The 18,027-nt window shown below is 43.1% G+C and overlaps 1 non-coding gene across 1 annotated transcript; it reads right to left on the minus strand.

Moving 5' to 3' along the window:
* Positions 1 to 13,993: 13,993 nt before the first annotated feature.
* LOC133799134 (small nucleolar RNA R71) lies at positions 13,994 to 14,100 on the minus strand. The gene has a single exon (XR_009876334.1). It is a non-coding gene; the product is annotated as a small nucleolar RNA R71 (small nucleolar RNA).
* Between the last annotated feature and the right edge of the window lie 3,927 nt (positions 14,101 to 18,027).

The raw sequence follows: 18,027 nt of genomic DNA on the forward strand, positions 1-18,027 counted from the left end.
GGATGTTACGTCCACCATCTGATCGATCCGAGGGAGCGGGAAGCAATCTTTAGAGCAAGCTTTTTTTAGATCTGTGAAGTCGAAGCAGGTCCCCTACGTCCTGTTCGGCTTGGGCACCAGCACTGGGTTGGCCAGCCACACGGGATACAAAGCTTCTCGGATGAAGTTGATCGAGTATAACTTTTCAACTTCTAGCTTAAGGGCTTCCGCCCTTTCTTCCCCTAGGGGTCTTCATTTCTGCTGGACCGGGGTCGCATCCTTGTTGATATTCAAGGCATGTCAGATGATATTGAGGTCAATCTCGATCATATCTGAATGACACCAGGCTAGGACATCCTGGTTCTCCTTCACCATGGCGATGATGGCGGCCCGGACCTCTGCTTTCAGGTTCTTCCCGAATTGGATTACCTTGGTCAGGTTGGTGTCACTGATGCACACCTCTTCAATCTCATCCATGGGTTCCAGTACGCGGTCCTTGTAACGCCCTGGCTACCCCAGAACAGTTACGGAGAACGGTGAACCGGAAATTTGACCCGCTACCCGAGTCCTTTGGTTAAAAACGTGATCTAAGTGTTATTAACAGGTTAAGGTGGAAAAACCAGTAAAAAGGAAAGGGTACTTTTCATTAAGTAAATAAACTGCTCATGAGCCTTTTTAAAATTTTTACAAGTAGTTCAAGTTACAAAAGAGTTGCTACAGTTCCAAATATACAATTCCCGCCGGCCTAAGCGGCAAAAATAGGGTAAACCCCTAGTCCCTCTGAGAACTCCTTGACCGTGGCGGTCAAGCGGCCCTGTATGTACATCACATCGCCCAAGCTCTCCACTCAGGGTTGGCCAAGCTTTTCCTTCCCTTTACCTGCACCACAAAGCACCCATGAGCCAAGGCCCAGCAAGAAAACACAGTAAAGCATGATATAATATCAACAACGATCATAATAACCATTCAGGACTATCAGTCCAACAAATAGGTGACCATAGCCAAAAGTCACAATAATGAGCATCGCTCCTTCTAGACGTGTGACGTTAGGGCCACCAGGGCTTAACTGAATAGTGATTCATTTATAAATTCGTTTAGGACAGGTGCAAGGTGATTAGTCACCAACATAACCTTCCTCACGACTCTGGAGTCGAAACTATGGACAACGTCCCTTAGCCATGTGACAAACGGTCACCGGGGTCATATACCTTGGCTATATTCATCTGGTTGTAAGCCAGGCAAGCGCTTATAAGTTTCTCGACCCTAGGGTCGGTCTGGCATTAATGTTATAGAGCCATTCAATGCATAATTCTCGACTTTAGAGTCGGTCCCTGACTAGTCAGTGTCTTAAGCAGATAATCAGCGTTCAATAGCATTTAATATGCAATCCATGTCCCCATATATCAACCAGCATGCCTCAAATATCAAACCATACATGCCATACATCTATACAGGGTGCAACTGTAATCATACACTGTTTTCTTACCTCTGGTTCGAGTGAGGATTATAATATGAACGACCCCTGAGAACGATCAACCTTTAAAAACTTTGACGGTCACCTGGTCATAACCAAATTGTAGAATTTATTAATAAAAATGATAATCGAGGGTTCCCAAACCAAAACCCAGCCCCCGAGACCTCAAATACTACCCAACCGGGTGCTAGGTCCAACCCCGAGGCCTATAGTTTGAATCCCCGAGCCAAAATCCTCATTTTAGCAAAATGGGCTCTAAGGGCCGCGGCCCCCTCTGCTGCGCCGCGACGCGCCCCCCTGACAGAGAAGCTCCCCATCTGCCAGGCGCCAAGGGCCGCGGCGCTCAGCCCAGAATGGCTAAGTCGGCCACACGAACCAGTTTTCTCCCTGTGCGTTTTTCCTCTCAAACCAGTCCCTCAAACCATCTTAAAACCTCTTCCAAACATATAATTGAACCCCCAAACAACACCCTTAGCTTACTCACATCAAACCCCCAATCAAACTAACACTAAAAAAACCCCCTTTGATTCACACTTTCCACATCAAAACTCATGACTTAAAAGCTAAAACGAAAACAGAGCATATGTAAAAACCAGTGGCTAAAACTCACCTTAGAACTGATTTTGGATCTCCCACACAAGCTAAAACAAGTCTCCAACCCAACCCTTAAGTTCCTCTAGCTTGAACTATCACCAAGAACACAAAATCATCAAAGGAGCAATGAAGAAGATGAAGCTATGGGAAGGTACGGGAAGAGAAGATAGAACCCCTGTTTTACTCTATTTTATTCTACAGCCTTCAGCCACTTAAGTTCATATATATCCACCCCTAAAAAAAGACCAAAATGCCCTTGTGTCATCTAAAGCCTTTCAAACTACTCTAGGGGTAAAATTGGTACTTCCAGCTTAACCCGTTAATCATAATTAACGCTTCCCAATTCCCGCTAATCTCAATATCCTCAAACTCCAATATTTCAAAACCCGTTACCCTAAAATCCCCGGTAACGCTATAACCTTTAATATCACCCCGAGACTCACCCCGAGCCCCGAGCTCAAACCTGTTATGACCAAACCGATAAATCATGTTTAAGGATCGTCTCATGTCGAAATACTCGAACCAATCCACATTATAATGTGGTCTCACAATATATCATTAACACGCAAACAAATATTCAATTATACCCTCAACGGGCCAAATTACCAAAATACCCCTGTAAACAAATGTGGACTCACAAGCATGCATTTAACATCATATGATAATATAATTCTCATAAACATGCATAAACACATTTAATGGCATAATTAAACAGTTATGGCCCTCCCGGCCTACTAATCCAGCCATTAACCATAATAGGGAATCTGGGGCATTACAGTCCTCCCCTATCCGCAGGTCCAGCTCGTCCTCTTCCTGGAAAATCTGTCTTTCCAAGGGAGGGGGCAGGACTGGATCGATGATTTCGTCAACAGGTTCTTCGCGGACCATGTAAATGGGACAGGCAGATACGTGGTAACATTTCCGTGCGATCTTCTGATATCCCCGGGTTGTTCCCACTCCTCCGTTATCGCAGGGGAATTTCATGCATAGGTGGCTGATGGAGGTGATTGCCCTAAATTCGACCAATGCAGATCGACCGAAAATGATGTTCTAAACGGTAGAGTAGTCAACTACCACGAATGTACAAAATTTGAACGAACTTTGCAACTCGTTCCCCAGTGTTACGGGCAACTGGATTTTTCCCATCAGGAGTATTGAGTCCCCATTGAAGCCATAGATCTGGGTTGGGCACGAGGCTAGATCCGCCTTGGTTAAGCCAATTGCATTGAAAGCAGGCTTGAACAAAATGTTGAAGGAGCTTCCGTCGTCCACCAGCACTCTGGATACCATCTCGTTAGCGATTTGGGAATTAATGACCAGATGGTCATGATGCGGGAAATGGACGTTGCGGGCGTCGTCTTCTGTGAAGGTGATGGGGAGGTTCATCAACTTCGGGTGTTTAGCCGGTGCTTGGACCAGGGCGCATACCTCTTGTTCGTGGTCAAGCTCGCTGAGGTAACACTTTTGATCTTTCCGGGATGGTCCTCCCAGATGGGGCCTGCCCAAGATGGTGGCTACGTGACTGTCCACTCGCGGGGGCGCAGTCCCGGCCGAGTAAGGCATTCTGGGTCCGGGCGCCTGCACGGTGGGGGCCTCCCAAGGGGCCTCAATCCCAGAACCTTTGCGTTTCCTCCCTGGGGAGGTGGGTACGTTCCAGGTGCGCCCGGGATCGTGCACTGTCCGGGGACTGTTGACAGTCCCGGAACTCCCACGGGCATCCTGATCCACTGGTAGAGATGCCCCAGCTTGATCAAATTTTCGATCTCGTCCTTTAGCTATCGACATTCTTTAGTTGTGTGACCTGCCTCCTTATGGTACGCGCACCTTTTGTTGGAATCCCTTGGGGTTTTTCCTCCTTTGAACATGGGGGCTGGTCTCTGGTAATCAACCGTCCTTTCTGTGGCTAGGTAGATGTTTTCCCTAGTATCCACTAGGTTGGTGTACTCTGAAAACTGGGACTCGCAGCCCCTCTTGCTCTTTTTAGTTGGTTCGGACCAATTTGGTCCCTTCCCAGATCTCTTTCCCCGTGAGGGATTCACACTTGCTTCAGTTCCCCCCATCTGGGACGGTTGGACCCCGCCAGGAGCAGCACTGTACCCGTCGGGAGCAATTCTGTATCCAGGCAAAGCGGTATTCTGGTCCAGGGCATATCCTGAAGATGCTGGGCCATAGACCGTAGGCGTGGCAAAGGTTATTCCAGGTGCGGCTTCCGATCCCAACGCTACTGGGGGAGTCAGGTACTGCTTGGCCGAATACTGTGCCCCGCTGGGATAGTGTGCCCTGTATCCCGGAAAGGTTTGGGCATTCGGCTGAGGTACCAGCTGCCACCCAAATGCCTAGATCTGGGCCTCTTCCCATTTGATAAAGCCTTGGGCCCCCCTTATGAATTCCTCGAGAGTGACCGCCTTGCTGTGCTGCATGTCGTCCCAGAAGGGAGACCCGGACCGGATTCCAGATTGTAGGGCCACCAGGCGTAGCCCATCGTCCACCTTGGTTTTGGAGGCTTCCTCTATGAAATGCTAGATGTAGGCCCTCAACGTCTCTATGGGGAGCTGCTTGATTTTGGCGAGAGCACTGATCTGCATGTCCATCCTCATGGCGAGCACAAACTGTTTGCGAAAAGCCGACTGCAGCCCGGACCAGGATTGGATGGATCCCGGCTTGAGCCTCTTCCACCATTCCTCTGCAGGTCTGCCTAGAGTAATCGAAAAACAAAGGCACTTGTCGTTGTCATAGACGTGGGCTACAATCATTAACTGATTGTAGCACGATAGATGATCTCTAGGGTCGGTGTTCCCAATATAGGCGGGCAGACTCAGCATTTTGAATCCTTTGGGGAGCACCACATCCAGGATGTGCTTGGCGCAGGGCTCCTTTTCTTCCTCATCAGAATCAGTGTCTACTCCCTCCTGCTTACGGACCAGGCGGTCCGTGACTTTCTATAAGGCGGTCAGCTGGTCCATGAATTGTTTAACCATATCGTCTTCCAGGGGAACTCTCTCGTTCCTTCTGTCATTGAGACTATTTATCAAATCGCCATCTCGGGGGTAGATCTTTTCCTTGCGGGCTCGTTCCTTTCGAGCGTTCAGCCCATCGCGCAGGTCTACCTGGGATGTATCGTCCCTGGAGCTAAGGGTGTTCCGCTCATCATTATGCTAGCGCCCTCGATGGCCCTTGTTCATGGAAGCGCTTGGGTGGAAAGACTGTTCCTGTCCAGTCCACCCTGGGGCGGCCCGGGGCTTGGTACCCTGCGGGCACGTCCCTCGCGGATTGATTGGGTGGCCTTGTCCTAGGATGGGGTGCACCTCTTTCCTAGGGAGCGGCCGGGAACGGATCCTGATTTTCTAGACAAGAGGGACTTCACTCTGGGGGTTTGCTTTGGCCTTCCCTTTTTCTTGGTCCGGGTTAACCGGGCCCTGTCTGGGAGCTTGTCCTGGGGTAGGAATCGGCCTTGCATATCCGGGCGCGCCATTCCTAGCCTGCGGAGTGGGCGGTTGCGGTCCTGGAGGCGGAACAACTAGAGGACTAGCCGCCAAACCTTGGGTGGCAATGAAAGCTTACAGGGCTTGGAGAGACTCTTGCATCCGTTGGGTAGCTTCCTTTTGTTCGGCGATCCTGGCCTCTTGGTCCAGGACTTGTTGTCTTAGTTTGGTCACCTCCGGGTCCTCCTGGTTGGGGTCTACTTCTTCTAGGATCGTGAGATCCTCAGTTTCGAGATCGTGATATTCCCCCTCATTTCCCTCATCCTCCTCATAGTAATCTTCCTCATACTCTTCCCCACCTTCATCGTTCTACGACTCGTCAGGTTGGGACATCTGATGAGGTGTGTCCTCAGGCTGGCTCTGAGGGAGAGGTTGGCTAGGCAGTGGCTCTCCATCGCCTTGCTCTTGGTTAGTAGGGTTGAAAGTGGTGTGTCTCATGTTCACCATTGTTGTAGACGTTCAAGATCAACCCAAGCTTTCTCACTGGCTCTCAATGAAAGCACCAAAATGTTTACTGAGTTTTTCGAAAACTAGAATTATGAAAGATTAAAGATCCCGGCCCAATCTTAGATGTAGGAGCCGCGACCTCCTTTACCGTACCTCAGGGAACATCCTGATACGTGGTCCCGGGTTTATACAACCTGCCCTGACGATGGTCCCGGCTTATTCTCCCGGTAGCCCTTTGGGCCTTGCCGAGACTTGGGCTGCCAGTACCCGTTTTCTCTTCGCCTAATGGGCCTGGTCTGGCCTTAACTCCCAGGAAAGCGGCCCATGGAGTGTGGATCCATACATGTTGAAAGAAACGGGGATAACAGTATCAATAACATAAAAGTATAAAATAAAATGTGATATGATATGGGTACCCATTGTTTATAAATCATAAAACATAATTTTAAATACTCATTGCGGAATTACATCAAAACATAATTTAAAAGACAAAATAAATAACACCGTCCTCGATCAACACGCAGTCCATTGAATCCATTCATCCTTAACACCTAAGCCAAGTTGCCAAGAATCCTTCCGCCTTCCATATTTATTTTCCTGCATCATACTAAAATAAAGGAGTGAGCCTAATGCCCAGCAAGGAAATTTTATTATAACATAAATCATAAGCATAAGACTATATCATAAACATATACTATAAAACACATGACTATAAAAACATATATCATATAGGACTATAATGGTCATCATAACTTCTTGGGGCTTGTTAGCTAAGCAAGTCTTATGCCCATAAATTTGTGGGGCTTGCTAGCTAAGCAAGTCATATGCCCAATATAACTTCCGAGGGCTTCCTTATCTAAGCAAGTCATATGCCTAATCATATATTCTTAGGGCTTGTTATCTTAACAAGTCTTATGCCCAATCATAAATTCTCGGGGCTTGCTTATCTAAGCAAGTCATATGCCCAAGTGACTGAAAACATATTCTTGGGGCTTGTTGTTTAAACAGGTCATATGCCCAAGGACTATAAGACATACTATACATATCATAACATAAACATATACATATCATAACATATAAGCACATAAAATCTATCATATTTTCCTTACCAAAAGCCAGGATATTTGGGAACAAGAACTGGATTAGAACACTCCTATAAACCAACAGTAAAATGGTGAGAATCTAAAGAAAAAGATATGAAAAGAACACTAAACCATCAAAGAAGAAACTTACTAAGAAGAACCTTAAGTTTCAAGAACTTAAATACCTAATCAAGAATCATAAACAAGAGTTAGGATCTGAATAAAAGAAAACTAAAGAACCATATAGAACTGAACTTAGGAATAGGAATACCTTGAATGATCTTATGGATTGGTCTAAACCTCAATACCAAAATCACACTAAATATCACTTCCCAAGTGTTTATAAAAGCTTAGAATGATAAAGTTTTAACCCAAAACCCAAGTGTATCTCTCTATAGTAACACTAGCACCTTGGAGGCTCTGATCAAATGCTTGAAGAATGAAGAAAATGGCTGAGCACTAGGTCCCATTTATAGAGTTCAAGGAGTGAAACTAACCCCTTTTAATTTGAATAAATAAATGATTATGAAATGAAAAAGATTTGAATTTTCGTTCAACTGACGGCCAAAACTCGGTCAAAATCATTCAAAGGCAGGTCTAAGTGGTTTAGGCTATTTTTAAAATTGAAAAACCAAACTTTAAAAAAAAAAAACTCACATGGAGTTGATATATCGCCCCCCACCCCCCCCCCCCCCCCCCCCCATAGGCGATATATTGCCTCCCCTTGTATTCCCAAGCCTCGATCAATCATTCGTGAAAAGTTGACGTGTTTTTCGTATCTTCCGTAGGCGATATATCGGCCCTTATACTGCGATATATCGGCATACGTTTATATATTAAACACGTATTTTCACTTTTTAACATAATTTGAATTGGATAAACAACTTTGATTGAGTCATAATACGATCCTAACATCTGCTGGAAGGTTCCAGAGCTTCTAGATCTTTCTTTTATTAAAACTATTCATCAAAATACTTAATACATGAATAATCATGATTATGACAAGTGTCATGCTCATAATAGTTCTATCTAAACCTTAGGTTAGAATAAATAATATATCTAGGACCAGCAATATTAATCAAACCTTATGTTATAATTAATATTCTTAAACTATAGGTTAAACTTATAAAATCCATAACCGTTGCTATGAGTTTCCAACTAAGTCCTGACTTGAACCAAAATCCACAGTAAATAACAGACTACTAAGTAATACTAACTACTAACTATCTAACTAGCTAAGTAAATTCTGAGACTCTACAATTCTCCCCTACTACAAAGAATTTCGTCCCCGAAATTTACTTATCAAACAATTCCGGATACCAGGCTAACATGTCCTCCTCCAACTCCCACGTTGCCTCCCGTTCAGAACTCTTACTCCATAGGACCTTGACTATCAGAATACTCTTAGATTGTAATTCCTTCATCCCTCTTTCTAGGATGCTAACTGGTCGTTCCTCGTAACTCAAGTGTAACGCCCTGGTTACTCCAAGACCGTTACTGGGAACTTTGAGCCGTGCTTAACTCACTAATCGAGTTCTTTGGTTATAAACGTGCTTCTAGGTGTTTTTAATAAGTTAAGGTGAAAAACCAATCAAAAGGAAAGGATATATTTTATTTAAAACATAAAACTACTAATGGGCCCATAAAAATGTTTACAAGTTATTTACAATCCAAAATGATCATTACAGTTTAAAATTTACAACCCGCCGACCTAAGCGGCAAAAATAGGTTAAATCCCCTAGTTCCTCTGAGAAACTCCTTGGCCATGGTGGTCAAGCGGGCGCATATGTACACATCGCCACCTAAGCTCTCCACTCAAGGTTGGGTGAGTTTTTCTTTCCCTTTACCTGCACCACATAGCACCCATGAGCCAAAGCCCAGCAAGAAAACTCAATACTGCATATAGATATTATCAAATGATTATCATTATAATCATACAGAGCTTATAGCCCTGAAAAGATGATTGAATATCACTTTGTGGTTAAGTGAACCATGAAGGAGCGTACAGCTCTAATCAGATGAGTGATTTAACACTTGAGGTTCTAGTAAACCATAATGAGTGACTGACGACCAAGTCACTATGGGGCTCGGCACCCATATCCATGTGACCATTCAATCACTTGGACCTTCTGGCCCTAGCTCCAATCAAATGAGTGACTGCTGGGTAAGTCACCCTGGGCTCAACACCCATAGCCATGTGACTAAACCGTCACTGGGGCTCTCTGGCCCCGGCTCTAAGTGACTAGCCTTAGGCTAGACAAGCGCTTTAAAGTTTTCATCGAACTTAAGGTCGGTCCGGCATTAATGCTCATTTGAGTCATTCAATGCAGATGTCGATTAAATCTAATATTTTTTGGCTTGCGTCAAACACGCTCAGACCGTTCTTGACTTATGAGTCAATACCATATGACCAGTGCTCAGTACTACTGCTGAAATTGACTAATGAGTCACAACTTCACAGTTAATACTAACACCATTGCCAATTCTGACTATTTAGTCAATGCCATGCACAAGTGAGAAAGATTTTCTAAGCATTCGATATGCAATCAATGTCCACATTTAAACACTCAACATGCCTCATGAATAACCATGCATATCACATATGGGGTGCATTTTTCTTACCTCTGGTTCGAGCGAGATTTAATAAAAGAACAACCCTTGAGAACGATAAGTCTTTTAGTCCCTTAGCGGTCACTTAGTCATAACCAAATATGGGATTCCATCAATAAAAAGAATAATAAAAAGTTCCCGAACCAAGATCTAGCCTCTGGGGCGTCGAATCATACTAAACCGGATAGTAGGAACGATCCCGAGGCCTAAAGTGTGAGTTCCCATGGCAAAAACACATTTTTGGCCAAAAAAGCTCTTAAGGGCCGCGGCCCTAGTTCCACCATAACGCGGTCTGCCTCCCAAACAGAGGCGCCAACCTCAAGCTCCTGCACCCAATGCCACGACATTGCCTCCCAAGCGTCGCGACATTGCCTCCCAGCAGCCAAAAACCCCTGTTTTCTCCCATCAAAACCTCGTTTTTTCCCTCTTTCAATCCTTCCAAAAACTTACTCAAACATCTCCAAATCCAAAACCAAGTATTACCACAACACAATCAACATACCAACAACAAAACCCAAGCAAACTTTCTCAAAAACCTCCATGAATTCTCAACTAATCACTTCAAATTTCTCAATTGAAAATTATTAGAAAAATAGATTTTAATCAAAGTTTCATGGCTGAATTCTTACCTTAAGCTTGAATTGAGTCCTCTTCAATGGATGAACTAAAGTTCTAAGCTTCAAACCTTGATTTCTTAGCTTGGTTCTTCAAATAGGGTTCAAGAATTCCAAAGGAAGAAGGAGTAGGATGATGGTCGTGAGAAGGAAACGAGAAGGCTATGTTTTGGTTTCAATTTTCTACAGCTTACTACAATCACATATATCCTTTGCCAAATGACCATATTGCCCCTAGGTTAAGTAAAACTCTATAAAGGCAAGTAAGGGTAAAAATGTCATTTCTCCTCTAATCCCGCTAATCAGAATTAACTTTCTCCGATTCCTGTTATTTCCAAAATTCTCAAATACCAAAAGTTCATATCCCGTTACCCTTTAATTCCCTGTAATGCTCTAATCATCAAATCACCTCGAGACTCACCTCGAGCCTCGAACTTAAACCTATTATGACCAAACCGCTAACTTGTTACTCAAAGATCGTCTCATGTCGAATGGCTTGAAAAAATCCACATTATGATGTGGCCTCAACAATGGATCACCGACATGCATACAAATATACAATTACGCCCTCAACGGGCCAAATTACCAAAATACCCTTGTGATGAAATGTGGACCCACATGCATGCATTTAACATCATATTATAGTATAATTCACATAAACATGCATATAATAGTTTAAGGGTATAATAAAACAATTATGGCCCTCCCGGCCTACTAATCCAACCATTAAACCGCATTAGGGATTTTGGGGCATTACAACTATCCCCTCCTTACAGAAATTTCGTCCTCGAAATTTACCTGAACAACTCGGGATACTGATTCTGCATATCTGACTCCAGCTCCCAGGTCGTTTCCTTGACCTTGCTGTTCCTTTACAATACCTTAACCAAAGATATCGTCTTGTTCCTGAGGACCATGTCCTTTCTGTCAAGTATCTGGACTGGCTGTTCCTTAAAGGAAAGATCTGCCTCAAGCTCCAGATCTTCATAACTCAAGACATGAGTCACATCAGATACATACTTCCGAAGAGCTGAAACATGAAACACGTTATGCACTACTGACAATGTTGGAGGTAAGGCCAACCTGTAAGCCACTTGACCAATCCTCTCCAGGATCTCAAATGGACCTACAAATCTAGGGCTCTGCTTGCCCTTCTTCCCAAATCTTCTCACCTCTTTCCATGGCGATACTCTAAGGAAGACGTAGTTTCCCACTTGGAACTCCACATTCTTACACTTGGGATCACACTTGGGATCTGCATAGATCTTCTGTCTACTTTGAGAAGCGAGCATCCGAGCTCTAATCTTCTCAATGGCTTCACTGGTCCTCTGAATTGCCTCATGACCCAAGTATCTCCTTTCACCTGTCTTATCCCAATGAATGGGAGATTTGCACTTCCTACCATACAACATCTCATAAGGTGCAACCCCGATGGTAGACCGATAACTGTTGTTGTAAGAAAATTCTATCAAAGGTAGATACTTACTCCAGGATCCACCAAAGTCCAGCACACATGCTCGCAGCATGTCCTCTAATATCTGGATTGTCCTCTCAGATTTTCCATCTGTCTGAGGATGATAAGCAGTACTAAACTTCAATGGTGTTCCCATGGCCTTTTGTAAACTCCCCCAGAACATGGAAGTAAAAGTGGGGTCCCAATCTGACACGATCGACCTCGGTGCTCCGTGGAGGCGTACGATCTCTCTCACATAGAGATTTGCGTACTGGTCAACTGTATAAGTAGTCCTTACTGGCAAAAAGTAAGCTGACTTGGTATAGCAATCCACTATAACCCAAATAGAATCATGTTGACCAACAGTCCTGAGTAACTGATAAGCGTACAAAATGTACGTTTATTTATAACATTTTCAGATTGATTTGGTTGTTTTTCTCAAGAGAAAGTTTCTATTTAACCTGTTTGGTGAACTTGTGCAGTTTGTCGTTATAATTCTGATTTGTTCGAGAATTTGGTTAACTGTTTGTTTTAGTAGCCGAAAATTGGCTAATCTTTGGAAATATGGTATAGGCGATATATCGCCTGTCTTGGGCGATATATCGGCATAAGAAGGAATTCCAAATTTTGGCTTTGCAGAAACGACATCAGAAACTCGCGTTTTTATCGAGAAAATTCACCAGGCGATATATCGCCTCATCTATGCGATATATCGGCACGAGGGTATTTTTGGAAAGTATTATGGAAATTCGTAGGTTTTTGGGATTTTGGTAAGAAGAATAAAAAGAAGATAGAGAGGGACAGAGAAGGGAAGCATTCCGACGGCAAAGGAAAAGAAACAGAGAAGAATCCATGTTTATTTCGTTTGTGTTTATTTTTATGCTTTTGAATTTTAGATTGGAGGATGAAGTTTAATATTATGAACTAAATTCTTATTTAGAGTATTTTAATGTAGTCACTGGATATTCTATTCGTCTTTAATGCAATTTCTATGAATCTTTGAATTTATGGTTATCTATTGTTCTTATGTTTAATGCTTGTAATTGATTGGCCATCTGTTGCATGATTATTGGTTTTAATTCAATATCTGAAAAGTGAGAATTGGAATAGCTTTAGACAATAGACATAGATTTCAATTTAGAACGAAAGTATCAAATTGGTTTGTGTAGCAATTAGGTTTTTGTTCTTAATGCGGTTTATGTGTAGAATTTATCACAGACATGTAGAAAATTCGCAGGTAAACTGAATATTTTATATCTTGAGAGAGAATAGAATTGTCATTAGTAAACTTGCTATAACCATAGATCACAGAAACATATTAGTTGTATTATTGATTGAATAGAATTGAAGGTTGATGAAATTAGAATACTCTAATCTTTCGCTCATATTAAATTTCGTTAATTAAATTGTGCTTTCTTAGTTTATTGATCATTGTTAATTGTCATTAAAATTTCATTAGTCAAATAGAAATAAAAGTTTGCTATTGGTAATTATTAGATCAATTCCCTGACGGAACGATAATCTATTTCCACTACTATTACTTGTTTATTCGATTGCGTATACTTGCGCAGTGGTAAAAATTCGCAACAAGTTTTTGGCGCCGTTGCCGGGGAATTGATATTCTATTAATATCAAAATAGTTAATTTTTATTCTAATTTGGCTGTTTTTATTATTTGAACTAATCCAAGTTGTCGCATTCTGTTTTAATAGGTGAATCTTTTGTATGCGACGTGAAGGATCTGCAAATCTTGTGCCTGTTAATCCTGAAATCGAAAGATCCTGCAGACAAAACAGAAGGAAAAAGAGGTTGGAAGTATCAATGGCTGCCAACCAAAGAGACGGGGTTAACAACAATGATGGTCAGAATCATATCGCTCAGGACCAAAATGTGCGAGCATTAAGAGATTATGTGCTCCCTGCTGTCACAGGAGTGCACTCGTGCATTAGGCCGCCGACTATTACTGCCAATAACTTTGAGATTAAGCCGGCGATGATACAAATGGTCCAGACTTCTGTTCAGTTTGGTGGTCTCCCCAATGAAGATCCTAACTTGCACATAGTGAATTTCCTTGAGCTATGTGCAACGTTTAAGTTTAATGGGGTGAGCGATGATGCAATAAGGCTGAGATTGTTCCCTTTTTCACTAAGGGACAGGGCAAAAAGTTGGCTTATTTCTCTACAGGCCAACTCAATCAATACATGGGAGGAACTAGCTCAGAAGTTTCTCTCAAAGTTCTTTCCTCCTGCAAAAGCTGCGAAGTTGAGGGGAGAAATCAATAACTTCTATCAGAATGAGGGAGAGTCATTGTACGATGCATGGGAAAGATTCAAAGACCTGCTCAGAAAATTCCCTCATCACGGTATAGAGAAGTGGATGTTAGTCCACAATTTTTACAATGGGCTTTGCGGTACTACTCGCACTATAATAGATGCAGCAGCAGGTGGTGCTTTCATGAGTAAAGGGGCTGATGAGGCATATGAATTGTTAGAGGAGATGGCTATGAACAACTATCAGTGGCCTGCCGAACGAGACACTTCACAGAGAAAAGTAGCCGGGGTACATGAATTAGATGCTATAACTGCTTTAACTGCCCAAGTTGCTTCATTGACAAAGCAGTTGCAACAAAACAAGATCTCAGCTCAAGCCCAGGCTATACAGATGCAATCAGGGTGTGAAATATGTGGAGGGCCTCATTTATATGAACAGTGTACAGCGGCCAACATGTGTGGTAATATGCCAGTTAATCAGGCTCAGGTACAGGCAGTTGGTAATTTTCAGAGGCCTTATCAGAATCCGTTCTCCAATACTTATAATCCTGGGTGGAGAAATCACCCAAATTTCTCATGGAGAAATAATCAGGGCCAACAGTCACAGTTTCAAGGGCCATACCAGCAGCACATGCCGCAACAGCCTATGAATCAAGCCTCATCGTCACACCAGCCTAAACCGCAAGATCCACCAGAAAAGCCTAATGAACTGCAAGCAGCCTTGCTGACCCTCACTAATACTCAGACTCAATTCATGACTGAGACCAGATCCTCTATTCGAAACCTTGAGACACAAGTGGGTCAGTTAGCCAACTTGCTTAATAACAGACCGCAAGGGAATTTGCCTAGTAATACCGTGGTAAATCCTAAAGAGAACTGTCAAGCAATTTCGTTGAGGAATGGTAAGCAAGTGGAGCAGCCCAGTGTACAAAAGTCAATGGTTCGGAATGAAGAGTTGGGTGAGAAATCAGATAATAAAGCGAATGGGGTTACTGAAGACCACCAGGGTTCAAACAAGTGTCCTCCCGTTGTTGATAGTCAGCCAGTTCAAGTTCCATACCCTCAGAGGCTTAGGAAAACTACACTTGATAAACAGTTTTCTAAGTTTTTAGAGGTATTCAAAAAGCTGCACATCAATATTCCCTTTGCTGAGGCATTAGAGCAGATGCCTAGTTATGTCAAATTTATGAAAGAGATTCTGTCAAAGAAAAGAAAGATGGAGGAGTATGAGACGGTGGCGCTCACTGAGGAGTGCAGTGCGATATTGCAGAGGAAGTTGCCCCAAAAGTTGAGAGATCCGGGGAGCTTTACTATACCGTGTACAATTGGGAAGTTTGAATGTAAGCATGCTTTGTGTGATTTGGGGGCGAGTATAAATCTGATGCCTTTGTCTGTATTCAGAAGACTTGGTTTGGGGGAGGCAAGACCGACAACCGTCACTCTACAGTTAGCAGATCGATCGGTAAAACATCCACGGGGAATTATTGAAGATGTTCTTGTGAAGGTGGATAAATTCATTTTTCCGGCAGATTTCATAGTTCTGGATATGGAGGAGGATATGGATGTACCAATCATTCTGGGCAGGCCATTTTTAGCTACTGGGCAGGCTTTGATTGATGTTCAGAAAGGTGAGCTGACACTGCGAGTTCAGGGCGAAGAAGTGGTATTCAACGTGTTTAAAGCCTTAAAGTTTGCAAATGTCAATGACAACTATTTCAGAGTTGACCTGGTAGAGAAAGCAGTGGCTGAAATTAATCTTACAGAGGATTCACTTCAGAAGAGCTTGACAATTGGGGATATAGATGCTGAGTCAGACAGTGAGGTCCAAGAGTGTGTACAGTGGTTGAATTCTAAAGGGCCAATTTATAACCGAAAATATGAAGATTTGGGCCAAGGACCTGAGAGACCATTACCATCAGTTCAGAAACCTCCAGAGCTGGAATTGAAATCATTGCCTGCACATCTTCGCTATGTTTTTCTGGGTGAGAAGGAGACTTTACCAGTTATTGTGTCTTCTTCTCTTTCTAATGAGGAGATGGAAAAATTGTTAAGGGTGTTGAGAACTCATAAGTTGGCAATTGAATGGACGTTGGCAGATATTCAGGGGATAAGTCCATCCACAGTTATGCACAAGATCTTGATGGAAGATGACAGTAAGCCCTCTATTGAAGCACAACGTCGATTGAATCCAGCAATGAAAGAGGTGGTAAGGAAGGAGATCTTGAAGTGGTTAGATGCTGGGGTGATCTATCCTATTTCAGACAGTAGTTGGGTGAGTCCAGTTCAGGTAGTCCCTAAGAAAGGAGGGATTACAGTGGTGAAAAACGACAATAACGAACTTATCCCGACACGTACCGTAACTGGTTGGAGGATTTGTATAGATTATCGTAAATTGAATAAAGCAACCAGAAAAGATCACTTTCCACTGCCTTTCCTTGATCAGATGTTAGATAGATTGGCTGGACATCAGTATTACTGCTTTCTGGATGGCTATTCAGGGTACCATCAAATAGCCATTGCGCCTGAGGATCAAGAAAAGACGACCTTCACCTGCCCATATGGTACTTTTGCATTCCGTCGTATGCCGTTTGGTCTGTGCAATGCCCCTGCCACTTTTCAACGGTGTATGATGGCTATCTTCTCTGATATGGTGGAACGGAGTATTGAGATCTTTATGGATGATTTCTCTGTGATGGGGTCTTCTTTTGACAATTGTTTGATGAATTTGGAGGCTGTGCTGAGAAGATGTGAAGAGGCGAATCTAGTCTTGAATTGGGAAAAATGCCATTTCATGGTAAATGAAGGCATAGTACTTGGGCACAAGGTGTCTAAGAACGGTATTGAGGTTGATAGGGCTAAGATTTCTACTATTGAGAATTTGCCGCCTCCAGTTTCAGTTAAGGGAGTGAGAAGTTTCCTTGGTCATGCGGGATTTTACAGAAGATTTATAAAGGACTTCTCCAGGATTTCTAAGCCACTCTCGGCTTTGTTGATGAATGGGGTGCCATTTGAGTTTGATGAGAAGTGTCTTGAAGCTTTTAGGATACTAAAGCAGAAGTTGGTGTCGGCACCTATAGTAATTTCACCGGATTGGGACCAGCCCTTTGAGTTAATGTGCGACGCAAGTGATTTTGCAGTGGGTGCGGTTCTGGGGCAGCGTGTTGACAAAGTATTTCGGACTATTTATTATGCCAGCAGAACACTAAATGGCGCTCAGTTGAATTATGCCACTACTGAGAAGGAGCTTCTTGCCATTGTCTATGCATTCGACAAATTCAGGCCGTATTTGATGGGGAACAAAGTTATTGTGTATACTGATCATTCCGCAATCAGGCATCTTATTGCTAAGAAAGATGCTAAACCCAGACTTATTCGTTGGGTGCTTCTTTTACAAGAATTTGATATGGAGGTTCGGGATAAGAAGGGTACAGAGAATTTGGTGGCGGATCACTTATCAAGACTTGAGTTGGGGGATAAGTCGGAACTTGCTGCAGGAGAGATTAATGAGAGTTTCCCAGATGAACAATTATTTGCAGTGGAGGATGATTTGGTGCCATGGTTTGCGGATTATGTGAATTATTTGGCAGCCAACGTAGTGCCACCGGAATTTGTTGGGCAGAGACTGAAAAAGTTTTATCATGATGTGAAGAACTACTACTGGGATGATCCTTTCTTATTTAAACAAGGTCCGGATTTGATTATCAGAAGATGTGTGCCGGAAAGAGAAATGAAGGACATCTTGTTTCATTGCCATGCATCGCCGACTGGTGGACATTTTGGGGGAGCAAGGACTGCTGCAAAGGTCCTTGAATGTGGATTTTATTGGCCTACCCTGTATAAAGACAGTTATGACTATGTGAAACGGTGTGATCGTTGTCAAAGGGTAGGTAATATCTCAAGACGCCATGAAATGCCTCTCACTAATATATTGGAGGTTGAATTATTCGATGTTTGGGGTATTGACTTTATGGGACCCTATCCACCGTCGTTCGGTAATTTGTATATTTTATTGGCGGTGGATTA

Source organism: Humulus lupulus, chromosome 8 (genome assembly GCF_963169125.1).
Source record: "Humulus lupulus chromosome 8, drHumLupu1.1, whole genome shotgun sequence".
Classification (NCBI taxonomy): Eukaryota; Viridiplantae; Streptophyta; class Magnoliopsida; order Rosales; family Cannabaceae; genus Humulus; species Humulus lupulus.